Genomic DNA, 17,361 nt, shown 5'->3' on the forward strand with positions numbered 1-17,361 from the left:
TCAAACATCTCAACTAATGTCAAAAGGGGAGATTGTTACTACTTATCAGATTGCCATTAGTTTTATGTCAAATTTATACTATATTCTCTAGTCGGTTACTATTACCGAAATATTCAGTCAGTATGTACAATCTAGTCGGTTACAGAAGAAAGCAGTCACAGAACGCAGTATACACCGAGCTGTCTACCGAGTATCTTTTCATGTCTACCGAGCAGCAAAGATGACACACCGAGTTGATATACACCGAGTGAAACGTGTTACCAAATTCATTGAACCTGGACATGCATATGAAAACGTGTTACAAGATCGAGGCACATCTAACCGTTATCACATTGGAAATTGCACTAGAAGATTGTGTATGATTTTGAGGTCATCTAACCAATGAAATATTTTACATGGTTATAAATCATGTTTGTAAGATCGAAGCAATGAATTGGATCATCGTCTTAAGAGATCTATTTATACAGCATGAGTTAAGGGTGTATGTATGAATGTAAGAAGACTGTTACAGAGACACAGAGGTCACCAAGAAGGTTTTCAGAGAATAGTTGAAGAACAGAGTAAACAAAAGGGTTTATTGAGTTACTATATGGGTTACTGAGGTATGCTATAAGCAAGGTAATCTATTTTGAACACATAGAATCTGCTATAACATTTCAGATGTAAAGTTGTAGACATTTGTAATGATTTTATTGTAATATTGTGAAGTTGTAAGAGAAACCTTTAACAAGGTAAAAGACTCTAATCAAGTCTATAAATTGTAAAGCCTCTAACCAGGTGCAACATTTAGATTAAGTGTTGTAAAATCCTTTAGCAAGGTAGATCTAACAAATCTTGTTACTCCTAATGGGGTAAGCTATCAGAAATAGCTAAACATGTAGCTCTAAACGAGCACTCTTTATTATTGCAGTAGTGAAGTTGTGGGTGCCATCCCCACCGCAGTTTTTCTCTCTAACCAAGAGTTTCTGCGTAACCAAAATATATGTGTTATGGAGTGAATCATGTATGATTGTTATCTATTTGTTTTAGCTTTATTTTATGTTACTGCACTATTCGGTTTATGCATAACAGTAAAGATATTGTTGAAGAAATGTTTTGGAGTACTGATTCACCCCTCCCCTCTCAGTACATTAGCTTTCCATATTGGGCCTAACAGAATGTGTATAGATTGCTCTGTAAATCTAACGATCACACTTGAACCAATTTGTTTGTAATCTCTATGAGAGAATTAGGTTTTTGTTGTGTTACCGACCTAATTGATTTGTATTTAAGGTCGAAGAAGTTGTTTTGTAAAAGGTGTTGGCATAAATCAGTTGAGTGTGTGGTTGCCTAACTAGAGAATGGATATGCAATTTGTGTAAAGGCGGATTGAAGCTTAAAAGGATATGATCAAGCAAATGTAGTGCCATTCAGACAGATCAAGAAAAACCTTTTGTCTTCTAACAATTACAGCAAAATTGAAATCCCCTAACCGGGTAAGCTCTAACAAGCTTAGTTAATTCTTAAATCCTCTAACAAGGTGGTCCATTAGCTTGGATTCTCAAATCCTCTACCGAAGTTACTCCTAACAAGGTATTTCTTTTTATCAAGGCATTTGTAAATCCCTAAAATGGGTGATTCCTAACAGGATCAGTTCTTAACAAGACTTATTGTAAAAGCTTTAACAAGCTTTGCTCCTAACAGGGCGAACTTTAGAAGAGTTCAGATAGCTATCTTGTGAGTCTCATCTCACCGTGGTTTTCACCTATTTGGGTTTTTCACGTATAAACATTTGTGTCATGTGGTGAATTTTTTTGTGGATATGATCTTATTTGTTGATTTTATTAACTACTTAACTATTATGATAAGGCATGATAACTAGAAGCATTGAGAGATGGAGTGTGCTGATATATGATTAAGCATTTGGATGTTTACAAGATTAAAGTTGTTTACTGTTAATTTGCTATAAGATTCAACCGGTATTCTTATGAGTATTGATCTTGATAGTGATATTTTATTGATAAGTTTACTTTGTGTGATTGAGTTTGATTTTGGAAAGTTTCTATTAGTTTTTCAGTACACTGATTCACCCCCCCCCCCCCCCCCCCCCCCGCCCCCGCTCTCAATAATCTACTGGATACTTATTCTTTCATCATACCATCAAAGGATATCTATAAAAACCCAACCCCCTCTTTCATTTGTGACCATCTAGCAATCTAGCACTTAGTTTATTTTTTACATTCTCGTATTTCTGTTATCTTGCATTTTGCCTTTCCTAGTTTGCACACCATTTGCATTTCATCTTCAAAATCTTCATTCATCATGACTCTTTGTGCAAGTTCTTTCTGAGAGCATCCAAATTCTTAAGTACGAAGTCTTGATGATAGGAGTATAATAGAGTTAAATTTCTTGTTGATCGCACATTAGCTTAGTATCATTTTGGCTTTGCATGGTTGTGTGTTTTGCAGGTACTCTATTGAGAATGCTGGGTTAAATCTGGATCTTGACTCCATAAGATCACAAACATTTTTCCCCATTCACAATGCCAACTCAGGTAAAGACAAGAAATGGTTATGTGGAGATGGCAAATAAATCCAAAAGAGGGTGTGGCATTCAACTACCCAAATGTGGGTGTGAATGACACATGTGAATGTAGGATTATGCCACGTGTCTCCAACCATTCTAATATTATCTAAGCAAGCTTAATAATATGTAGGAAAAATAATTGTTTCTTAACATAAGAGAAAATAAAAACCTACACTAACAGTGAATGTAGAAGCCAAATTAGAAATCAATCAATTAGTTTGAGATGCTATTCTTGTAATAAGGTTGGGTATAGGGCTGAACATTGAATGCAAAAGTAGAATAGTTATGAATGGATATAAAAATATGAGTTGTAATCAATCCTTCAATGGAACATGCTATGGTTGCAATATGTATGGACACAGAGAAGTTGAGTGCAGGTCAAACCGAAGGTTCAGAAATAACAATATGAATAGTGGCCAATTTCAGAGAGGACCAATATGTTAGAATTGTATAAGATGGATCATATTGCAAAACGTTGCAGAAGCAAAACACATAAGTCTAATGATACAACAAGAAAAATCGATATTAATCAAGAAAAAGAAAGCATGAAGAAGATTTGGGTGAAGAAATTAGAGGACAAATTCGAAGAAAATATTGAAGGTGAGTTTGCACGTGTTGAAGGTGTTGAGCCTTCTTCCAGAAACTAATCAGACAATAAAGTTTGAGGGGGAGATTTGAAGGAATATCATATGAGCCCCTAAGTAATCTAATGTTGAGGAATGTTTTTCAACATTTTGGTGTTCAGAAAGGATTTTTTGATGATTTCTAGATATTGTGTTGAGTATGTAGTTGGAATAGATTATTTATCAACTTTTTAGGGTTTTGCACATTTAAGAATCTCAGTACATTGAAAAATGGATATATCATTTTTTAGGTTTATTTTGTTCACTTGCAATATTGATAACATTTTTTAGGTTTATAGTTCAAGAACTCTCGTGCAAAGAAGCATCCTATATTGAAGAAGAAAACCCTAGTTGCAGACATGATATTCATTTCAGTTGTTGTTGATGATGCTCTCAAGCCGCGACTTGTGCTGAAGCAATAAAGGATAAAGAAGTTGTGTTTTCTAGTGTGCCAATTCATTATTTATACATAGAAGATGTTCGAGCTTATAGTCATGTAGGCATTGAAGAAGTGCATCATGAAAGTTTCATTGATCTCTAGGAAAATATGTCCGAAAGCGATTGAATAACTCTCAAGAGTGACTATCAGAATATCTCCAAATTAGGGTGTTAGGCATTTGGAGGGGTTTTCCTGATTTTTCTTATGATCTCAATTAGACAAGGATTATTTTAAGTAGAATTCATGGAGACACCATGTACTTAGAGAAACCCTACAAAATTACAAAGAATGACATTAAGGCATTAATTGGTCTATGCGAAAAAGGTACTATTCCTACAAAAATATATGTGAAAACCGACACTGTGACTCAGCTAGGAGCTAAGTTGGATGGAAGAGCCGTGATGGTTGAGGATATTGTTGATCGAGGAATCAAATATGCTGCCAAAGTGCTTGCATATAAGATCTACTTTCAGAATCGTGAGGACATGGTGACTGCAATTTTCATTCACACTGCTTTTCGAATGGTTGTGTACGGAGAACAATTCAACCTATGTGAACTCTTGTATGAACAATTAATAGATAATCTAGAGAAGACAAAGAAGAGTAAGTGTTCATTTAAATTCGGGTCTTTGATTATCTATCTTGCATTCATGTATCTAAATAAACTTCCCAAAAGGGACAATTATGTGTGGGAGAAATCTGCACCCATCGAAGCACAAATGGAGAAACAAATGAAATAATTTCAAATACATTGAAACAAGTGGAGGTGGAGACATGTGAAAGATCAAGGAATCACTTCGACTCCATTCAAATATTATAAAATATATCAATATATAATTAAATTAAGAGATTCTCCCAAAATAAATTCAAAAAATACACATTAACAATCAAATATAAAATTTTTGCTATTACAATTATATATATTCTTAATTTAAATCATTTATTTTATATTCAACTTTTACATATAATTTTATTTTTTAGACTATCAGGTAAGCTTTTTAACATGATTGGTGATGTGATTGCTTTGACAAACATCAAATTAAATTGGTAAAAACTCTTAGCTCTGCAACTTTCCTGCCTTTCCCTGCATTTGAATCTGATCCCCCTGAATGATCGCCCCCTCTGGGGAGGTCGCTTCCTCCCTACAACCGGATCCCCAACCCGATACCACAGTCGGTTCACATGTTGTTGGTTCTGTTGCTGGGACCCCATGGTCTACGGATCACACGGAAGGAACTGCCAAGTTGGACAATCCTTCCTCCCCTTCAGTTCTGACGGACTTTGGCCTGAATGATGGAGTGAAGAATATACCCCTCCCTCGATCGGAATCTCCTACCGGTCAGATGAATGTAGAGCATGGTAAGAAAGATTCCAAGTCTAATTGGAAGAATGCCCTTCTCGGGTCCACCAATACGACTTTGGAAGCGGCTTTGGCTAACTTTACCCAAACCGACGAAGGAACGAAGATCAAGCTCCCAGATAGTCTCATGAACAAAATCGCTTCATCTCTTCACTTGGCAATTGTTGGTCGCTTCTTCTCCTTCAGACCATCTATTGACATGATTAAGAGATGGGCAAGATCTGGATGGAAACTTAAGGGTAGTTTTGATATTTCGGCAATGTTAGGGGGTCTCTTCCTGTTTAAATTCACTGCGAAAGAAGATCTGATCTTTGTTCTCTTCGGATCCTAGGCTTATGGGAATCATTTCCTAGTTATGGCTAAATGGAAGCCTAGATTTGATCCCTTAGTTGAACTTAATTGCATGGCTCCTGTTTGGGTTAGATTACCTAGTCTACCGCTAGAGTTTTGGGATGAACAAATCTTTTGCTGGATCAGAAACTCGTTCAACAATTATGTTACAATGGATTCGGTCACTCTAGCTAAATCCAGGTTGGTTTATGCATGTTTTTTGTGTCAATGTTGTGATTAACAAAGCTCTCACCAATTTTGTTTCTTTAAAATCAAAATGGGGAAAATGGTCTGATGCCATTGTTTATTAGAATGCTACCCTTTTTTGTCAGAAGTGTAATAAACAAGGTCACACCTATTTTGAGTGTAAGACCCAGGAGTCGACAGAACCTAAGCTGAAAGAAAAGGCTATTATTGATAAGCCCATCAGCCCAAGTGCTCCCTCTTCTTCAGCTCCCTTGGGGTTGCCTAGTGGGAATGAATTCCTAGATGACTACCCCCACACGGACAAGATCCTTGAGATCTTAAAAACTCTGGAGGTGTCTGTGAAGAATATTAGCCATGTTTTACCATTGGAAGAGGGTGAAATCCCTCCGATAAAAAGCCTTCAACTTTCCTCTGATCCCTCTCCATCCCCCTCTGTGGATACAAATAATAACTACCTCTCCCCGAAGCCCCTGGCTATTTCTATCCCCATAATCCCTCAATCATCCAACCACGATGAAGCTCTGACCCCCTCAGATGTGAAAAAGCTGCTAATCTCAACCCCCCCTTGTTCCCCTTGCAAGCCAGAGATGTTTGTTCAAACAAAAAAATCCCCTATACCGACTCCCCCTTTGAAGTTATCACCACCCAGATCTCCTATGGTGGACAATGAAGAATGGATGACCCAGAAGAAGAAACCCAAGGCTAAGAAATCTGATGTGGGGGGTACTGAAAATAAAGTTGGAAGACCCTCAGAGAGGGTGTTGAGACATAAAGTTATGGCAAGGGACATTGCAAGGGGCAGACAACTGACCCTTGATGGAATCAACCGAAATAAGAAATGAAGTTCCTCTCCTGGAACATAAGGGGTCTCAATAGTCCCTAGAAGCAATTTGCTATAAAACAATACATATTGGAAATGAAACTTGATATTTATCTTCTTCAAGAGGTTAGAATGTCTTACGAAACTTTTGCAACCATTGTTGGTAAACTTTGGCCGAGGGCTGCCTTTTTGTATGTTGATGCTTTGGGGGCCTTTGGGGGAATCACCACCCTCTGGGACCCCCTCAAAATTCATGGAAAGATTTATTTTAGCATCCAGAACTTCTTAGCAGTAACTTTTCAGCATGGCGAGCACTACCGGCATCTATTCAATATATATGCCCCAAACTCCAAAGTGGGAAGGCGTCTGGTGTGGGAGGAAATCTCTGATCTAATCCTGGAAAACCAGAAGGCTTAGTACATGCTGGTGGGAGATTTTAATACCCCACTCTACTCCTCAGAGAAGTGTGGGGGTCTTATTGATTTTACTAATAGCATGGGAGATCTTGCCAAACTCATTAATGTTTCTAGCCTCATTGATATTGATCTTCAGGGTGTCCCCTAGACCTGGTCAAATAATAGGAAAGGAAATCACCTAATTCAAGTTAGACTGGATAGATTCCTTGTTTCTACCAATTGGGATATTGGCCACAATTCCTTCCTTAAAACTCTCCCAAGGACTGCTTCTGATCATAACCCCCTTCTACTCCTTTAGAAGGATATACCCTACTAGGATCCCCCCCCCTTTTCGATATGAGATTATGTGAGCCTCTAACCCAGATTTCAAAGACTTGGTTAAGAGTTGATGGGATACCCCGATTCAAGGGACTGCTATGTTCAGAATTGCAGAGAAACTGAAACTCATCAGCAGGGAAGTCAAAGGTTGGAATAAGGCTACTTTTGGTGACATCTTAAAAAAAAAGGAACTATGCTCTAGACTGGAACAACTCCAAAACAATTTGGTTGCTGATAACCCCCCTCCCCCACTCTATGTTGGTTGAGAAAGAGGAGTGCCACAAGAATCGGAAGGAAATCCTCTCTATGGAGGAAATATACTGGAAACAAAGATCCAAAATTTAGTGGTTGAAAGAAGGGGACAGAAAATCGGCCTTCTTCCACTGATCGGCAAGCATCCATAAAAGAAGGAACTACATCAAAAGTCTGAGGGGTGACTCTGATCATGAGATCCCTAGTGATTCCTTAATTGGTCAATGTGCCATTGATTTCTTCATAAGAATGTACACCGAGTCTGGAAGGAACAATGTCTCTCTCCAAGATAGTCTTTTAAGTAAGCTCCTTAATACCATTGGGGAGGAGGATAACTGTCATATTTTTGCTCCTACATCCTCAGAAGAGCTTCGTTTGGTTGTCTTTGTGATGGGTGCTTACAAGACCCCAGGCCCGGATGGCTTCCCCCTAGCATTTTTCCAGGACTACTAGGACATTTGTAATTATGATGTTACAAAAGCAGTGAAAGATTTCTTCAAGACTGGCAAATTACTGAATAACACTTACATTGTTCTTGTCCCTAATTCAACAAACCCCAATTGCATGAAGGACTTACGACCCATAAGCCTATGCAATACCATTTACAAAATAATTTCCAAGGTCCTTGTGAATAGAATCAAACCCCTTCTGGCAAAGTTTATCAGTCCCTCCCAGAAAGGTTTTGTCCCTGGTCGCCAAATTCTGGATGCTGCCATCGCCACTCATGAAATAATTCACTCCATGGATAGGAGTAGAATCTCAGGTATGGCTTTCAAACTTGACATTTCAAAAGCGTATATTAAAGTTAATTGGTGTTTTTTATTCAAAACTATCTCAAAACTGGGTTTCAACCAGAAGGTTGTTGACATGATATGGGAATGTGTTACTATGGTTCAGTTCTCGGTTTTAATGAATGGGACCCCTAGAGGATGCTTTAAAACTGAAAAAGGTATTTGACAAGGTGACCCTCTATCACCCTATCTTTTCATCATGATTGAGGAGGTCTTAAGCAAAAATGTGGTGGATTTGGTGATCAATGGCAGACTACAAGGATTTAAAGTTGCTTCTACGATCCCCCCCCTCTAGTATCCAAAAATTTGTCGATGACACATTTCTATTTAGTATGTCATTTGTTATGGAGGCTAAGCAATGGAAAAATTTACAGGCGGACTATGCCAAGGCATTTGCGCAATGCATAAATTATGAGAAGAGTATTCTCTTCTTCTTCAACACCCCTAAAGACCTTCAACTTAAAATCCTCTCTATACTAAGTTGCAAGACAGTTGCTTTTCCGGGGACTTACCTTGGTCTCCCACTCACGGTCAAAGAGATCACTCCCACTTTCTGGAACACTATCCTTGAGCAGATGCAAAAGAAACTTGCTGCTTGGAAAGGGAAATTCCTTAGCAGTGCGAGCAAGCTTCAACTCCTTGTTGCTTCCCTCCAGGGCATACATGTGTACTTCATTTCCTTCTTCAAAATATCTAGGGCCATGGGGGAAAAAGTTGAGAAAATCCAAAGAACCTTCCTGTGGACGTGTATGGAGGAGAAAAGACGCCTTGCTCTGGTCAATTGGGACACTGTTTGCTTACCCAAATCCATGGGAGGACTGGGTATCAGAAAGATAAATGCCTTGAATAAGGATTTAATTGCAAAAGTTGGTTGGATCCTGGCTAAAGGGGAGGCGAACTCGTGTAACATTATCAGGGCCAAGTACCTAGATAGGGAGCAATTCTATTGTAACTTGAGTACAGGAGACCTTCCCCAAGGATCTAAACTATGGAATAACATCCTGAGGAATAGACTAGTAATCAGAGAAGGACTGAAATGGCAAGTTGGAAATGGTAGAAAGATTAGGTTCTGGGAAGACTTTTGGGTGGAAGACAAACCCCTAGTTAACACACGCTTCAACCAAATTATGCACCACCTAAAGGAACACCTGGGGGACAATATTGCTGACTATATGGAACCAGGAAGAAGAGGTTGGAAAAACATTGTCCAGTTCTTCTCTAATAGGCCCAACCTGTTACCCATGGCTCGAGACCTGCAGAGTATTATGCTGGATTGTAGAATCCCCCTTGCTCCTCATGAAGATAGATTTGTTTGGAAAGAAACCCAGTCGGGGACCTTCTCGATCAAGTTTGCTTACAGACATCTCCTGAGACACACTAATGATGATGAGTGTTGGAAGAAGATATGGAACTCTCAACTGATCCCCAAAGTTAACTTCTTTTGGTGGTCCCTAATGCATGGTAAAATCCTTACTCAGGACAACCTAAAAAAGAGGGGCTTCCAACTTTCCAATAGATGCATTCTTTGTAAAGTTGAAGAGGAAACAATTGATCACCCATTCGTCCACTGCCTCTTTGCTGAACATCTGTGGAATAGAACCCTAGAAAAATGTGGTCTGCAATGGGTCTTTCAGAATAACATTAACCAGTTTGTTTCTGGAAGGGTCCCCCCTTCCACCACCCCCTCATCCTCCAATTATGGAAACAAATACCATCACACATCTGTTGGGGGGTTTGGAAAGAGAGGAACAACAAAATATTCAAAGACGTTGAATCCCCCCCAGATAGTGTTTTCCACAATTACTTCAAGATGATTTTAGATAATATATCTGTGACAAGGTGGAAAAGCCCCCCCCACCAAGCCTCCTATTAGGATGGAGAAAAAAATTGTTGAAATTTGGAAGCTCCCCTCGAAGTTCAAAGTCTTCAACAACAGTGCCAAAAACAAAAGAAAAATGACCAAATGGTTAGCCCCTAAACCCCATTGGTATAAATTGAACTTTGATGGGTCTGCCCAAAATACCTACCAGGTTGGTGGGGGAACCATTCGTGACCACATGGGGAACACTGTGGCAGCTTATGTTGGGAACCTAAAGAACCAGATTGTCACCCAAGAGGAGGGAATGGCTCTCCTATGGGATCTGAAGTTTTCCAATTCCATTAGCATTAAACAAATGGAAATTGAAGGTGACTCACATATTATAGTGGAAACGGTGAGTGGGAGATCTACTGTTGGGTGGAAAGTTGATTCTATTTGAGGGATGTTAGGATTCTTATGGCTAATCTTGATGGCTTCACCATCCGACACGTCTTTAGAGAAGGGAATGCAGCTACAGACTCCATGGCAGTGATGGGAAGGTTGTAAAATGGCTTACGATGCTGGAGGAACCCCAATTTGCTGCCAATTACCACCAAGGTGATCTTGTAGATGGAAAAAAACCAAGTCCAATGTTGAACCCGTATAACCTTTACCAAATGAAGAGAGCCAATATTCAAATTTTAAATTTAGGAGGGAATCCCACCCATCATGGGCCCAACCTGCCACGTAGCCACGGAAGGCCTTGTCATCACTCTCAAAAGGGATGGGTTTATGATGATTGTACTGACATCGAGAATGATTATTTCCTAATTATTATCCGGAAGGAATTTATTTGTGGTGATAAAGGCGATAGATGGGAAAGGTCAAATCATATTGGCACGAATTTAGTAGATTTCATTAATTTGATATCTACTTAGACATAAGATGCAATAATCACACCGTTTATTGTGTGCTTTTACCTTAAAACTAGCGAAGTTGTTATCATAACCTTGCTTTGGATTTGTCTCGGCTCTGTGTTTCTACTACTCGGTTTCACCTCTGCCCTGCTAAGTTGAAGGAAACGACAATGGGGGGTTACAGGCTTAGACTTGAACCTAACAAAACTGATGATTTTAAAGCTAAGCCGGTGGTGTGGTTTGTCTGTTCAGAAGGCGGGATAGACAAATTCATGGAAAGCAAGAAGGGGAATGATGAGAGACTGTCTAAGCAATTTGTGGCTTCTTGGGAGGACAGAAGAGTTACTATGGGAGGGATCTCCTTTGAAATAAATGAAGAATTCATTGCCCAAGCGACGGGTCTATCTATGGAGGGGAGGAAGTGGAAGAAGTAGAGCCGCATTTCTGATACCACTAGTCTGAACCAGTTCTTTCGTGAAAAACCCAGTGAAGAGAGCGGGCGGTTTCAACCGGGAGGAGCTTCCGACTCCGTGGGACGAGGTCTGCTACATCATGATGAAATATTTCACTCTGGAGGGAAGGTATGGAATCTTCTATTATTACCATCTCCCTTTCCTTAACCACCTGAGAAATAAAGATTACATTTCCATTATGTTTTTCCTACTACATTTGTTAGATTCTAATGTCAAGGACATTGCTGAGGCAAAAAAAAAAGGAAAAGACTTCCCCATTCTTCACCAGGGCCTCATCCTGCATCTTTACAACTTCCACCCGGTCCTTTGCCCGCCCTGTGCTATCTCTGTCTAGAATGGGGCTGATAATAGTCCCCCTGCCCTTGCTACCGTTAAACCTGATGCTAGCCCTCCTCGACTACCGGAAATTGGCTCTTGCAGCATGAAAAGTAAAAAGCGCCCCCCTAGAGATGTTAAAACCCCCAAGAAAGTCAAAATCCAGGAGATTGACTCTGATATTGAAATCACTGACGAGGCCAACACCCCCCGTCGTTCAATGAGACTGGCCTCCAAACCCTCTGAAAGACCTCGAAGAGACCCCTCCTCTTCGCATGATATTGGGAACTCAAGCCCTTCTGAGAATGTGGCCCTGTCCCACTCTACTCCAACCCCCCACTCTGTTAGCTCCATCCACGTCTCTGGAAGTCCAAATAAGTCTAAGAGTCCAAAGACTGGCCCAATTCCCAAACAAATTTGCCCTCCCCGACTTTCAGACTGGAGAAGATGATGGCAGTTGAGGAGGCGAGCAGCATAAAGGAGGAGGATGACAAAAACCTGGCGGAGTTGGGTAAGAAAGTGGAGGCCTTGTTTGATAATGTGCAAGAAATCACCAGCGAGATGGAGACGATGGAAAACAAGATGCATGATGTCTCAAAATTTGTGTTGAATGTTATGCGTTGCTCGGCGACCACCTTGTGCCTTCTGCAGGAAAGTTCTTCCAAAGGAAAAAGCAAGGACGATGAAGACTACAAGGCCCTTTTCAAATTCCTCACCAAGGAATGGGCAAGGAAGCTCCTCCCCAAGAGGAGTCATGGGAAAAAGAAGTAAATTGTTTCTATGTTGCGGAAGTCTAGTTTTTTGTTTAGTCTTAGTAGCCTATGGGCATATAGTTTTCGTCTTTGTTTATATTTGAACTTATATACCTATTGCCCTGCATGGCAAATGTTTAAAATGTTTACCAAAACTTTTTTATATCTGGTGAACATTTGTAGATTGATCATGGTTTTTGATAGGGGAAAGTAAGAGGGTTGTAATTATGTTGTTGATCTGCTGACAGTGGCCTGCCACTATTTCTTTGTCTCTCTCATGGGTCAGGCCCCTTGCATTTTGGCTGCTTTTAATATCAAAAACATGATTGGTGATGTTGATGCAACATGTCCTTCGGTATCACATGGGATGAGGAAGAATTAGACCTCGTGACCTTATGCAATATAAATATTTTGTTATATATTTAAATACTACAATTATATGTTAATAATTAATAAATATATTTAATCATTATTATTTAATATGATATTATGAAAAATTACATTGATATCTTTCAAAATCTTAAAATAGATCTATTTGAATTATTAATTCTAATTGAGAACTTTTAAAGTATCTATGTATGCTTCTGGATTTGATTGTGTGAGTTTTTTTGCATCAATGTTTCGACTTAGACTTTGTGATCCATCATTAGAATGATAGTAGAGAATACAAAGAAAAAAAAAGTTTTAAATTAATCATAATATTTAATTTTTTTAAGAGAACATGATTTCAAAATTTAAATTGAAAATAAACGCAATTTGAAAGGAAAAGTTTAAAAGTAACTTTATTTAAATATATTCTTTCCATGCAAACTCTTTTATTAAAAACTACATTGCCCAATCATAGTGTTTCCACTTTATGGAAGGTGAATATGACTTGGGATCAACAACATAGGGATAGTACATCTTAGTGGGTTGACTCACAAAAATTGGCCTTATCCATCTTGCCTTAATGTGACACGTAGGATGTGGACCTTCCTAATGATACCTAGATTGACCCTTATATTGACACGACTTTGTATATGGAGTTAAGTGTAGGGTCCTATTAAATTTCTAAGGTTGCACTTACATTTGTCACTTATTCATTGGTGTATTTAATCCATTTGTTGTATATTTCTCTTTTACAAAAGTAGTTCACCATCTCAAGCACCTATCAAGTACAAGAAAATGAATGAGACAATCATAGTCCTTAGAAGGAATTGGGAGTAAGAATTTAATCTCATAGAAGCTATAGAATAGCATATTATTGGTACTAGGTTTATGGAATTGCAAGAACTTTATGATTGGTAGTAGTGTGGTTGGGATTAGTTATATATTGTGTAATATATATAGTACATAGTACATATAAGAATGTGTAGAATTTAATAAGTATATGAAGTAAATAATTATTAAAATATTAGAAAAGGTTTTATATATATAAGAGTATTGATTTATTTTTTATTGAGGTTTGTTCATAATTTTTTTTTTTGTTATTCGATATGTAAGCATAAAAATTGAATATTTTGTAAAATTGTAGTTGATTATAAAATGGGGGTGTCGCATTCAAACGTCATATTATTATTAAGTAGTTGTCCTGTGTAATATTGAAAATGCATTTTATGTTGCGGGTCATAGTTTAGTGACACGATGTTTATTAGGCATGTGATTTAATGTGAAAGGTACATTAGGCAAATACATGTAATATTGAAACATAATATTTTTAATTAAGTAATTGTCCTAGGTAATATTGGAAATGTATTTTATGTTGTGGGTCATAGTTTAGTGATGCAATGTTTATTAGGGGTGTGATTAAATGTGAAAGGTACATTAGGCAGATACATGTAATGTGAGGCTCATTGAGGTGTCCACTTTGGAGTTGTACTTAGATGCATTAACTATTGATGCTTGGGTTTGACTATTGATGCTTGGGTTTGTTGATTAAGAGTGGATGGAAACTCTTTTTTGTTTCTTTCATTTTTTCTTTTTTCCCTCTAGTTGCTTTCTTTCCTATAATTAAAAGGCTTGGCTTAGAGGTTAAACATCATCTTTTGGTTGATCATCGCTTTGTGCATGTTCATTGTCAGTAAAGGCTGCTTGCATGTTAGGTCAACTACTTAAAAAAAATTAAGTCCACATGGTTAGATATAATGCCATGCCACATTCTTTTTTGTCAAGGTATCCAAAATGGTCCTAAAAAGAAGTAAGACCCATGATTGTGCACTAAGTCATGTTTATTGGTGTGCTGATATGGCATCACATGAGTGGTTGCTTTTTCAAATTTAGTGGAATTGTTTTGGGAATAAATATTGACATGACACTTTTAGTGCTCCACTAATAGGCTAATTGTGTTCCATTGCCATCCCCACTACTAGACCCCGCTCCACTATAAGACCCTCTCCCTAATTGGTCACCACCACAAGCAAGCAAGTCAACACTCTTTTGTGTCTTCTCAATGACATGGGTGGACCCTTCCTTATGACTCGGATAAGTTTCCTAAATTGAATCTTGGCATCTCATTGCAACAAAACGATACTAAGTTTCTTATTGATTTATCAATTTACAAACCCATGAGCAAGGGAACGAAGTTAATGTTCCCCCTAGTTGGGAGCCAATTAATTATAGAAAATAATTGCCAATAGAAATTAGGCATCCTCAATGATCAGGGCCCTCTTCTAAAATTGAGTTGCTTTAACTGCACGGTCTTGTTTATAATGTCTTTATGACGTGATGATATTTTCATTTTGCGATTAGTTGTTTTCCTTTTTGGGGCTGATGTTTACTGATGTGGATGTGAGGTTAAAAGTTACATTAGTTTCCTTTTTGGGACCACGTGACACTTGTGTCCTCCGATTCAAGACATATTTCTATTCTATTTACCTTTTTTGAGGATAGGCCGTATTTATTTTCTTTTTAAGTAACCTGTAGATCTATTTCATAATAATAATTGAGAAAAAAAAATTTACATGTGTTCAAATCTTTACAAAGAACTATTTAAACAATCATAATTAATTAGGAACCGATTTTATCACAAGCAAAATGAAAAATGTTTTCATTCGCTGGCAGTTAACAATTTTGACCTCAAATAATTGTTAGTAAATACACAACACAAAATTGCAGGTCTGTATATTGCAATTTTCGTCTTTCCTCAATAACCTTACCCGTAATCCTCTTTTTTTTTCAGCTAAAAGTTTTCAAAACCCTTAACCTAAACCAAATTTCCCTCAAATAAATCACAATTATTTGAAAATAGTTTTTATCTTTCAGTTCGCCAATTTATTGCCAAGAGATTTTTGCTACCATGATTTAACCTTATTTTAAAAGTGAATGTTTTGTACAGAGGATCGATGCTAATAATATGGGTAAAGCATATATGAATATAGGCAATGTGGCAGTGTTCTGTTTGACAGACAGGAACAGGTAACTGTTGAGCTGATGCTGTTTTGTAACAAAATCCTCGCTGCTAATTTTGCTATAATAAATGACATCGCTTTCTGAGTAAACAAATTCAGACATTTCAATGTTGATGGATCTCCATAAACGATTTCATACCTAAGGAAAGATATGTTTTATATCTATAGGTATTTGGATGCAATTTCATGTTTAGGAAATGGCATAATATCGAGCTCTGCTCTTTATACTGCTTCCTGCTTAAAAGAGTCATATGTTAAAAGAGAAGAAATACTTGGGGGAGTTATTTGTCTCAAATTAACATGAAATCAGACACTGCACTAGGGCGGTTTGTTTTGCACATCATACTAGTATAAAGTTAATTTCATGAGATGCATAATGGAGGAAATGACGTTCAATCTCACAAATTGCATGGTCAAGTTTTAACTAATTTATGGAATGAGGAGGCTCACAAAATTGTGTCTTTTGCTTATGTATGTGTAGTCATTTGGCAGCTACTATAGATTTAATAACTGACCATTATTGGCCTGAGACAACCTCACTACAGCCATATAACTGTTTACGAAAATATAAAGTTGAAGAGGTCGTCAAAAGGTGGAAGCAGCTATCCAGCACCCAAGATGCACCCATCCATAACTCCAGTTCGTTGACCCTTGCAATTTAACAGAAGCAACTTAACTCAACTGTTGCTGTGTACTCGACTATTGCTGAATAAGCACATTGCTGCCAAGGAAATTGAACAGCAGTTAACTGGTTGTCACGCCAATTTTCGCTGCCATGTGCAGAGTTTAACTATGAGTGATAGGGTTATGACTGAAACGATTACAGGGTTTTGCTATGTGTGATAGAGTTTTGATCTCTCACAGCATTCTGCAATGCAGAGGATGTGACCATTGTGAAAATTGAGTCATAACCCTATCACGCATGGCAATACCACACAGCAGCAAAAATTGGCGCAATAACCAGTAACTGTTGTTCAATTTCCTTGCCAGTACTGTACTTGTTCAGCAACAGTTAAGCCACTTCCGTTAAATCACAAGGATCAATGAACTGGAGTTATGGATGATAGTAGCATCTATGGATGGGTGCCTCCTCTAGGGTGCTGGATAGCTGCCTCCTTAAAACAAACTCACATTAGCTATAGTACTGTTGTCTGGATAACTGGCATGTAATTTCTACAACTATGAGGGTTTTACTCCATACGTATAAATAATAGATAAACAGCAATTTTTGTTACGTTCATACGTTTGGCTAATAATTTTGTTTTTTGATGTGAAGGAAAGTGCACTTCTACTGTTTATATAATTTAGATTTATCACATAATTCCAAAAGAAAGAAACAAACTTCTAACTCGTCCTTCCACTTCTTTCAAGTACAAAATTTCAAAATCGCTATGACATGACAGCCTAAAAACAACTCAAAAATGGTACATGTGATGTAAGCAAGTTCTCCTTACAAATTCGAATAAGTGATTCAATCTTGAACTCCACAATGTAAACATATCTCGAAAGCAAGCATTCTTGTAGGAAATTTAAGTTTTGCTATCAAAGCCAAGCAGAAATCAAAAAGAGGCTTGGATTCAAACACATGAAACACTAGTA

This window comes from Cryptomeria japonica, chromosome 2 (assembly GCF_030272615.1).
Source record: "Cryptomeria japonica chromosome 2, Sugi_1.0, whole genome shotgun sequence".
In the NCBI taxonomy this organism is placed as follows: domain Eukaryota; kingdom Viridiplantae; phylum Streptophyta; class Pinopsida; order Cupressales; family Cupressaceae; genus Cryptomeria; species Cryptomeria japonica.